Below are 12,008 nucleotides of genomic sequence, written 5' to 3'. Positions count from 1 at the left end.
ATCATCCATCTTCCCAAAATACCCCCGCTTTTTCTGTCTGTCTCCACTGTTCTTTATCAGATTGCTTGAAACCTCTCTCCACCGTGTCTGAATTTTTCTCTTTTACCATATCAGAGTATCCCCTTCTGGAGTGACTATGATTGTGTCGGTATTTTTGTGTTTCTTCATGTCTATGAGAGAGACAAAAAGTGAGAGATTGAATGTGCGTGTGTGTGTGGGGGGGGGGGGCACAAGATGGATGTGATAATGTGATATTTATCAACCCATGTAAAAAAGCCTCCTCTCTCTCATCACCTTGTATCTATTGTGTTGATAGGACTCATCCATGCATTGTCAGGGGAAGCAGGTGTGAAGATGTTTGGTGTCACACATTATCAGCAGAACGCTGAGATTAATACTGCTCTGTTCTTTACATACTATAATATATGATCTCAATGCTACATTATCGAAGCAGTGAGAACAGAATCATTGAAAACATACTGAATGTTGAACATGAGACATTTCAAATCTAATCTCAAAAAATATGAACTCGTCTTGAATTTGATGGCATCAACACGTCTAAAAAAAAGTTGAGACGGGGCAGAAAAAAAGTTTGGAAAAGTTAGTCTTACTAAAAAGAAGCAGCTGGTGGAACATGTTGCAACTAATCACATTAACTGGCAACAGGTCAGTAGCATGGTCGGGTATAAAAAGAGCACCATAGAGAGGTAGAGTCTCTAAGAGGTAAAGCTGGGCAGACATTCAGCAATCAACAAAAAGCTGTGTCTACAGGTTGTGGAGCAATTTCAGAATAATATAACCTAAGTGTAAAATTATGTGAGCTTTGAATCTTCCATCGTACACAGGACGAATGGTATGAAAGTACAAAAAACAGTATTTGATCCTCTGGCCACAGGGCAGCATTGCGTTGAAAACAGACATGATCCTGTGGTGGAAATCATTGTTTTACAATACTCTGAACCTGCCTTCAGTCCAATGATAGCTGTACTGGGGAGAGGATTGTTGCAGTAGATAGGTTTTTGTCTCTGATATCCTAGACCCAACCTGTACGACCAGCTTTGGGTCATAACCATAATTTTACCTGTTGATCTATTGCCGAGTGAGACTCCAAACTACCTGAATTCTTCTATTTGAAACAGCTGTTTGTTTCTTCTTGGAAAGGACTGCGAAAGACCTCAGGCGTGTTGCACTTTTAAAGGGTAAGACTTTAGAGGAGCATCATCATCTACCATAGTGGATTTCCCCCAACACTGCAATGGCAGATTGATGTCCTGCCCACTGACATACCACGACACGGTCTAAACTGACAGCTTAAAATGGTGCTTTCCGAGTGAAAAGTTTTCATAAAATCAGGGCCCCCGGTGGGAACTTACAGAAGAGAATACTGAAGTCTTGTCTTCATCAATGTTCACTTATGCATTCAAAAACCATGATCATTTTCCGTCTTTGTTTTTGTCTGTTGACCTTCTGACCTTTGTAATAAAGTATAGTGGATGAAAACTGAGGGCACCGTCTTCAATTTCACTAAATGGTAACACTATGTAAACCAAGACATAATAACACAGTACATATTAATACCACTGTGGTCTATTGTCATAGTAACTGGGTCGCAGCTGGTTACTGCTTTAGCTGCAAGCCGTGATGTCTTTGATGTCGGAGGATTTTCATGACAGCAGCTCTGCGGATCAAGATATACCTGACACTGCAACTGCTTAAACAAGCACTTAGTCAGGATCCCGATACTTTTTTCCCCTCACTATTTTTCAACCCAAAGGTTAGTCCAAGACTTAATTTATCTTTCAGCGTCTGAAACAGATGACTTAAATGTGCTGTCCTTCAACCTTTCAATTTAACCCAACACTTTGAAATGAAGTTTCCCAGCGCCTTCAAATTTGAGGCCAAGCACCGTGCTGACCAATGTGGAGGCTGCAGCTCATGAGGAACTACTTTTTGTTCAAGTCATTTATTTGATTTGACAAAAGAATGAAGAGACAACCAAGAGACAATCTTATGTAGTAACCTTAGCTGAATCAGAATCAGAACAGAATCTTCTGACTATAATACAACAACATCGCAGGGCAGTAAAGGTTCATTACAAAGCTGACTTATTTAGATTTGATGGGTGGCTCTGTATGAAATCTTGCAGCAGGCTCTGAGCAACATAAGTCAGCAAAGAAAACAGTCTTCTCTGACAAATACATTTTAGAAATAAAATTTCATGAACACATTTTTTTTTTTGGTCAACAGGATACTTTGGTGTAGCAGCAGCGTGTCATTCAGTTGAACTAATAAACTTTTGATTGGGTGCCTCGTTTAGAGGGGTTTATATAAGCTGCAGATACAATACATTACAAAAACACACTGAAATACTCTGATTAATCATTCAAAGCTAATTTCATATGTGGCTGTGTTTTTTAAACAATTATCAGTCCGATTATTCTGGTCAGAAAGAAATGGTTCATTTGCTGAACAAAACCTTTAACAAGAAGAATGAAAATAATTTATCATTGCCTCCGGTGTGTCTAAAATAATCTGAAATAGATTGTCAGATGATCTGCTGGAAATCCAAAATCTTGTTCCAGTTTCACTTCAGACAGAGACCACAACTACCTTTCCCAGGAACTGCAGACTTGTAGGGAGTCCCTGCCTCAGCCCCCTTCATTGGCATGTAGGGAACAAGAGCCAAAACAGATTTTTAGAGAGCAAATTTCAGCCCCAAAAATGGTCCCGGTAGAGAGGAAACCCATCCTGAACCTTTGGAGTGGGGCTCACAGCACTGGAGATGTCTGATTGGTCAAGTTTTCCCAGCATTTTCTTTCCATCTCTCTGTCTCAATCCCCTCAGCTTTAATATATCCAAAATAGCTAGTAAAACCTGTTAACTTTAAGTTTTACCACAGATATAGTTTTGACTGTTTGTGCACTAAATCAGACATTCATGTTGGGAGCACCAGAATATATTAGGACAAAGAGCTCAGACCGAGTCAAGAAATCAGTGAAATCGGGGAAATAAAATGTTAATCGCTGCTCTTTTCACTGCAGTAATGCTCCAAGACACAAATAAAAATACCCCAACCCCCATAAAAGTGTGTAACACAGACAGAGTTTGAGTTTATATAGCTGAGGCTAATCGTCCGTCATCAATTAGCTAAATCTTTTTCTCCCTCAAAATTGCCGCTCCAAATTCAAGTGGCTGAATATTGTCTCTTTTCCGTCTCTCTTTTTGGTTACATTAAGCCAATAAAACACAGCAGGCACAGTTAAAAACTAGCTAACAGCTAGCTCACATGGTGAGTAAAAAGGGTTTGAATTTCTCTTATCCCTGTTTCTGATTGTTTCATGTGTACAAAACCATGGATGCATTTGGATGTGGGTCAACCATTACTATGCAGCATATTTATTTGAACGTAAGTCTGTTTTCCTGATGAAAGCTAATCCTGGGATTCTCTGACGCTCACTCACTCCAGCCCAAGACTTTGCTTTGCTTGCTCCCAGCTAACCCAGGTATTCCCAAAGCAAGTATACAGTACTATCTTGTATAATCCCTTTGGCTTTCTTGTTAATCCCTTTTTGGTTCAAAGCAATTAACAAGCAATATTTATATTGTTTTGTTTTTTTATTTACTGGGCTACACCAATTTTAGAGGTGGTCATTGCTTGGCAGAGACAGGAAGGTTGGTGTCAGCTGCTGGCCGGTGGAGAGGTAGGCAGGGTCAGATTAGCATATTCATAGATCATCATTCATTCGCTCATCATTCATCATTAATGAGCGGGAAGAGGTATTTGTCATTTCTCAAGAAGAAGTCTGTATTCTGAAGTATGTTTTTTTAGGGCTGGGCAACGATTCAAATTTTTAATCTAATTAATCACATGAGTTTCCTGATTAATCGCGATTAATCGTATAATTGTACGCAAAATCCAAAAATGAATTCAAAAGTAGTGTATAGCTTTTAGCATTTAGTTTTATTTTAAATGTGCTGCCATATGAATGAAAGTGCCATAACATTTGTTGTGCAAACACACTTTTAACATCAGCATCTTTCTGTAGTTTTTATGTAGAAGCCTCGCTCCACTGTCTGTTTTCTTGAATGACTTGCTGCTATCAGTTGTGTGTTTTGCCTTTAAGTGATATTTTAGACTGGAACTACTACGCTGAGAAGACAATTCAACTTGGCAGTGTTTACAGATGACTTTGGTTCTGTCGACTTCTTCCGTCTGGAAGAACTTGAAAATGAAAATGGCCGAGTAAAAGTTCCGTACCCTTCTCCATGTTTGGTGGATCCACCGATTACTTTCTTTTCCGATTCCACAGCAGACAGCAACAGACTTTTACAAAATAAAAGCCTGTGAGCAACAGACTTTTATAATAATAAACAAAATTATTAAACGGGTCGTCCGTGGCGTAGTGGGTTGAGCAGGCGCCCCATGTACAAGAGGCTGTAGTCCTTGCTGTAGCTGGCCCCGGTTCGAGTCCCGTAGCGGACGGCCCTGTGCTGCTTGTTGTTCCCCCTCTCTCTGCCCCCTGCTTCCTGTCTCTCTGAACTTTCCTATCCATTAAAGGCATAAAAGCCCTGAAAAAAAATTATAAAAAAAAAAAAAAACTGCGTTAATGCACGATAAAATATTTATCGCGTTTAATAATTAGCGAGTTAACGCGACAATAGCGTGTTAACTAGCCCAACCCGAATTTTTTTTTTATTTTCCTTACAAAAACTTCCAAATGTACCCCATGGAGGTAGACAGATGAGACTTTTTAGAATATTAATAACTGCAGACGTGGGACTTCAAGTGACTGTGGATTTCTCTAGAGAAAGAATAGCAAACCTCACATAAAACAGCTAGTCTTGAACAACAACTAGCATAAAGTTCCTTGGGCACGCGAGGACAAAACTTTATACCTGCATTGATCGGCTGACCTGTTGATCACCAGCAGCCCATCCCTGAAATGAGAGGGACAAACATGACGCAATGTGAGTTTCAGACTGATCTGGGTCACGGGAAGAGCAAATGTACGTGAATATGTATCAGAAAGCTTGCGTGTGTGTGCGTGTGTGTGTGTGTGTGTGTGTGTGTGTGTGTGTGTGTGTGTGTGTGTGTGTGTGTGTGTGTGTGTGTGTCTTTGTGTGTCTGTGTGTGTGTGTGTGTGTGTCTTTGTGTGTCTGTGTGGGCCATCTGTCCTGACAAGATTACTGGAGTCAGACAAGAAGTCTGGACCGGATTAAAGCATGAATATAGGGCAAGAGAAAGAGAAACAGAGGAGGTGAAAGAAACGGAGGATAATATAGAGCAGGGAAAAGGACAAAAAACATGACAGATGGAGTAAAAACAGAGAGAATGGCGGTGGATGTAACAGATTCAGATATTTTACGGTGGAACACACATCCAGTCAGATCCATGAATGTACTACATTTATTCGTACAATATATGTTTACCATGCAGGTAGTATTTAATGTTGACAGCAAGCCAGGACACAAGCGCTCCAACTGAAAGCTAATTGCATCGCCATGGAAACTGGGTCCCACTTTCTCTTTCCCTAACCCCCGAACACGTCACTTTAAGTGGCGGTTGGTTTGATGCGTGCATCGCCCTCACCGACAAAAAAAAACTCTCTCGTCACACATACACACACATAACTATGAACTCCGAAAGTATGGATCCTAACACAGGTGTGTGTTTGTGTGTGTTCCTCTTTCACAAAACAAGCACTCAAATGTAAGCCTGATGTCTTACACACTCTAATTCCCCTTTCAGTTCTGCTGTTTTCTGTTTTGCTTTGCCTTTATCTTCAAGCTTTTCCGTTCACCCATCCATTTCCCATGACAAATCATTTCGACTCGTCCACTCATTGCTGTCATTCAGATCCTTCGAGCGGACACGCATACACACACCCCTCATGGAGCAATAAAAAAAAAACACATATATAATCATCGTCATTCATCCTCTCCTTTTTCCCAAGACGGGTGACAGGCTGGCAAAGAGTTCCCCAAGCTGTTGCCTTGGCAACTCTGAAGACTATTCCTCCGTGGCCATGACAACGGGTGATGCATATCCGGTGTGGTCGGCGGACTTTTATTTAGACGCCTAGCAGGAGACCGCTGCACGTGTCGGCATTTGCGTGTTCATGGTTTGTACTGTATGTGCATGTAAATACTTGTGGTTGCATGGAACAACTGTAGCACTGTAAGCCGGCACGCTCTGTGGCGAGACTGTAAAAGTGTGCATCTTTGCACACGTCAGTGTTCATACGTCTGTGTAGAGGGAATCGCATTTGATGTCCTCATATTGTAGCCTATATGAATACTTTTAGGATAAACATTCAGTGGAAAAACACATGCTTTCCTACTTGTCAGACATGAGAACATACTTAACTTAAACTGTCCCTTTAACGGATCGGTTTGTTTAAGTCATTTTACCAACGAGAAGGTTTCACATTTGAACCCCACCGAGTCAAGTGGTAATTTTGAGATAACTGTCACACTGAAAACATTTTAAGAATGTTTGCCATTCGTCCCTCCTTTACGCCATGCAGCACCACGAGGTCTCGAGATGAACTGACGAGGCATTCTCACTGATGTGTCACAGATAAAGATTCTTTAGGATTCTTGTTCTTGAAACAGAAATGCAAAAATTTATTTGCTGGTAAAAAAAAAAAATTGTTTGCAAATCCCTCTGGTTTACCAAATGCGATAATTTGCCAAATTCGTTGAAACTGCCCAATAGTGTCTTTGATCTTTCAGCAAGGTCCTGCTCACAAGAGTAAGCTAAATTTTTGGATTAACAGACGAAACTTTGGATTAACATTTTAATCAGAAATATGTGTTGCTCGCAAGAAGACATTTTGGAGAATGCTGCCTTGTACTTTTGCCCTACTTTTGCAAGATAAAGACACAGAAGTAACCATCCATGTGGACAGCTGTGGAGTCATTATTACACAATGCTGCTTTAAACAAAGACCAAATAACCTTAAATAAGCTACGTTAGCTCACACAAATAAGAAGTTGATATAGAAAAAAGGACTTTTCCCATGATTGTAACTGAGGGCTGAATTAGGTTCGCAAAACATTACCTCCCCATTAATCACATCAATAGGTCGCAGTCAGTGGCCTTATATATGTGAAAATCCATTCCAATCATTGGTGATTATGTGAGGGTGAGCAACAGTAAACATAACTTTGTGGCCAGAAAAAAAGCCACCAGACTCCCGTACTGTATCGGCGATTGGAAGACTGAGTATTTGAGTGAGCAAGGTGCTTCAGGCTTGATGGATAGAAACTGGCAGAGAGAAAGTCGACCTTTTCAGCAACACCTGAGAGTGTTTGTGTGTGTGTGAAGACCACATGTCGCGTCCACGGGGCTTGTCAGGACACATAACGCTTAACGATAAACTACAGAAAGAGCTGAAGATGTGGGCTTTGAGAATGAGCTCAAACTCTCGTCCTTCGGCTGACCACCACAGCTCTCCATCTCTTTCTTCTGTCTCGGGCTCATGCACTCTCAGACCCACTGTGTGTGACGCTGAGAGTCCCTGACAGCCACATAAGTGATCAATAATTCCAGACTCCCACTGTCGTGTGCATTCTCACTAAAACCGTTAAACAACCTTACAAGTGTCGAGCTCAAGTGTGTGTATGTCGCACCTCGACGCTTGTGACCAGTCCCTCAGGTAGCAAATGACCTCTGATTGATAGGAGAAGAAAAGTAAGTCATGGTAGGTAGTGATGGAAAAGGAGGAGAGCAGTGCATGTAACAAAAAATAAAAAAGTATGAAACTCCAAAGGGCAAGCTAAATTAAATGTCAGCATGAAGGTGTGTAGTGATGAGATGTATTTGATGAAATAATGTCAATATAGGGCTTCTGGGTTTATCATCTTTGTCACAATAATCTGTGGTGTGTTGATAAATGTCAGCTCTATTTTGCCACTGTGACGGCATGCTGTTGGTTAGTCAGTTCAATCTTATTTCGTCTTGCGTTTTTACTCCTGAAGCATGCGTCTCAGTGGTAATCGTGTGATAATGTTACGGCTCGACTCAATCGACCACTCCCTGGCAGATCGATTTTGCTGTCAGTCCAAATGCTGCTCGATTCAATTTAAGGTCACACGTGGTGTTCACTAAAGAAGGAGCTCTAAACTGTTATACTCTGATTTATTTATTTATTTTTCATAAAACACACAAAGAAGCTCTTTGAACATTAAAACTTAATGTTCGAAGAGCAATTTTTTCTTTCAACCCCCTTTTCCACCATCAGAAACAGCACAGGTTTAAGGTGAAATGATCCAAACTCTCTGTTTTCATTTCAGTGAAAGATTCTCCAGAACGAGGAGGGGACATTTTATATATTTTTTTAATTCATCTTTGAGATAATAGCTCTGACTGCGGCATCAATTCGGAGAGCACCAAAACAGCACAAAACTGTTTCCCCACATGATGAACATGGGAAAAGAATCAGTTCCAAACTTCTCAAGTGCACAACTTGGTGGGAAAATGGAAATTCTGGGAAATATTCCTGTTACTAAGAAATCAAAAGAGTGGTTTAACCATCCATTTTCTGTGCTGTTACTCAAACGACTGGTAAAATGCACTTTCAACTAAATAAAGCTAACTAGCTTTTATGCTAAAGACGTTTCGGCTGCCTGCGACAAGCCATCTGTAGGCTATACGTGACCAGTACATACATATTGTGTTTCCAGTCAGCAAAGATCAGCAGCAACACAATGCAGAGTTAAGACGTGCAGCTAAGCTGGTTAAAACAGCATGTTGAGAATGGTGGATGAGAGTCGCTCCTCCTCCTTGATGATGACTGTCTCTGTGTTTGTAGATTTTTTTGGACATATAACAGGCAGAAAAGACTATGAAGCACCAATTGTAATCAGCTCAATGTAAATTATTGCAGAGAAACAGCTGAAAGTGAGGCGCCCGAGTATGAAGCAACCAGTCGTTCTAAGCGGCTGTAACTGTACAAAGCTGCATCTGAAAAAAACAAACTACAAGGATTCTAAAAGTGTCCTTTGTACATATGAGATGGGTAAATGTTTGGAGGAAAATTCTATCGCAGTTTTCGAGACTGATAACGTCATTCTGACACTGATTACTTCAAGTTGTTACTGCTACGGAATAATGCAGCGTACTTTGCGTATTTTGGTTCAGTTTATGACAAATGGATAATGACGTGGTGTAATATGTCACGTCTTGTTGTTCATCAGAGGTTGTAGTTACCTCATTTTGATACCTGGTAAACACCAGATGTCCTTTCTTTACATCCTGATAAGACTCTGGAATAGTACATACCATGAATGGACCTATGACATCAAAATAAACGAGCCAACTGAAATACCTCCAAGGCTGATTTTACATTGTTGTTGATGATTTTTGAGAGCTCCAGCATGTCGTTCATCATTTTATTTCTGGTGCTGGTTTTGTAAAAGCTGCCTTTGTTCTGAGTTTAAGCAGTCACTGTCAAGTCCTGTTTTCAGGGTCACACTAAATAACTTTTTCCTCCCTGACAGAGGTCATACAGCAGCTGTCCCTGCAGTCGGAGCATGCACAGATGCAGGCAGCACATTTTGTGATTTTCTCTTTTAAAGATATCTGTTTTGGCCTGAATTTGAAAGGAGGCATGAAGCAAAGGACCACAAGCTGGGTCTCAAACCCAGACAAACTGTGACGAAGACTTTCAGCCATCCTACATGGGGCACCCTGCCTGGTATTTCTACTCCTTAGTCTAACTCTAACCAATCTCCCTTCTAAAGCAACTGGGCAGTCCTGTAGCACTTTAACATCTAAGAAGGTTTGCAAGAATATTCAGGCACAATTTCAGGCGGCCTGAAAATGAACAACTCTTAAATATTTATTCCATCCAAACCATCTCACCAAAGAATGAAAGACAAGTATTTGTAAGAAGTTATATCGTCATCTTTTTCAGTATTGAAGGCAATCCATTTCCCATTTAGCAGCCTTCACATTTATTTGACACATAGCACACAAAAGACTATTTCTACCAAATCCTAAACAGTTCAGATTGTTTAGAGGTTTCCTGTCAGTTCAGCTCTCTCCAGTGTTTGAAGAACCTGCGACCATAATTTCCTGCAGACTCCAACCTTTGCTGGCACCTTTACTTAGAACTACTGAATTAATTGAGAGATGGTAATTGAGCATGGTGTTTCGATTCAAATTTTTTCCTCTTCAGAGCCACTCAGGGAAGCCATGAGGTGCGATGTGTGAAGTGAAAGTGTGGCCTTCTCTCTGGGAGAAGTGCTGCTCTGTGAGCCATTTAATTACGGCAGCTAGACAGTAGGCAGCACCGTACTTATGCTTTCTGTTGTGGAAAATGCACGATTGAGGGGGAGGGAAAGGGAAGAGACACAGGTGGGACGGAAGAAAAGACGAAAGAGAAGGAACAAAAAGAGGGACAACAGGTGGAATGCTCACCAGACTTACAGAAGGGAAGGAGAAGTGAGAGGTGGAGGGCCACGAAGAAAGAAGGAGGGACAGAGAGATGGTGTGGCTCGCCGCTCCTGCAAGCGATCCATCGTTTCCATGGAAGCACCGTCTCTCCGGTCTCCGTGGGAACGGCTGAATCCCGTTGCAGTTCGACTTTGCCCCCAGGCATGAGAGAGTGAGTGAGAGGAGGAAAAAAATGGGGAGAAGAAAAACAGTAACAGAACGGCGAGATTAGCCCGGGGCATTTGGGCTGACCTGGAAAATATTGGACGTGTGCTTATTCTCTTTCTGTCTTCCTCTGTCACTCTTTTATTGCATCTCATCTCTTCATCCTTCCCTCTGTCACCTTCCTCATCAAAATACTTAAAAGTATTCTTCAAGAGAGTGTGACAGCTAAAGGTGAACACTGCAATCCTTAATCCTCGTTCTCTCCTCTGTGATTACATGTCGACATCCCTGCACATCACACTGTACCTGCATACATTTAGAGTGTGTGACAGACACACTCACGCTCCTGCGACACATGACCACGCCAGCCTGGCTTGTTTGTCTGTTTTGTGTGTCTGTTTGGCTGTTTGTTTGCGACCCAGCTCCAGCCCATTCACACAACATAAGTAGCCCTATTAGTGGGCCAACTAGCCAAGAAAACAGATGATCCCTCTGACAGAGGTCCTATTGTTATTATCAGCAACAAACAATGCAGCCCTGTCTGCTCGCCACAGTGGTCGATTCACCCCTGCATTCAGCCGCTGGTCACTACTCTCTATCAGCCAGATCCACGGGAGAACAGAAGGGTGCTCAGAAGCTGTACTATATGTGTAGGATGTGTGGGTCTTAGTTGATTTATGAGAATGTAATTGCGTGGGGTTATGACACGTTCAAAGACCGGCTTTCTTGGGACATTATTATGTATTTACATTTACTACGGCAACAGAAATGACTTTGTGTCTGGGAATTGTTCTGTCCCTTTCCTTTGTGTTTGTATAGAGACTGTTAAATCAACATTGGTATTACTTTATGTCTGATTTGAAACTGCAATCTTAACACAAATCTGAAGTCCCACCGCGTAAAGTCGTGAATTTGTTTGAAGTTGTTTTCCTTGTAGAGTTTCACTGAGGTTTGAAACCAGACGTGGCCTGAAGAACAAGCAGCTGGTATTACTTTAGACATTGATTTCCTGGGAAATTTGCTCATGCAAAAGCAGTAAAACACTGAACTTGTTTATTTCAGAAATGAATTCGAAAGAGGTTCAACATTTTCCTGCGCAGATCTGCTCAAAATTGAAAAGATTTTTCATCCCAAGAATATGTCTTTAATTATTCAAAGCGTCAGTAATTGCTCCGGATGTAAAAATGCTTGGTTATTAAAAACATTAAGCCATAAACAGTAATGATGTCAAACCTCTTTATTGGAAATGACTGTAATTCATCATTAATTGAGGATCCCATCCAAAATGTGTCAGCTTTAAAGTGTTTGTTTGTTGTAATTGTGTGGATTTTCACCCAAAATATCTCCAAAGTTCTGAACAAAATTATATTTGCATGAATGCAAAGTGATTGTTCTTACTATG

The sequence above is a fragment of the Odontesthes bonariensis genome, chromosome 18 (assembly GCF_027942865.1).
Source record: "Odontesthes bonariensis isolate fOdoBon6 chromosome 18, fOdoBon6.hap1, whole genome shotgun sequence".
In the NCBI taxonomy this organism is placed as follows: Eukaryota; Metazoa; Chordata; class Actinopteri; order Atheriniformes; family Atherinopsidae; genus Odontesthes; species Odontesthes bonariensis.
Note: the sequence above shows the minus strand (reverse complement) of the source record.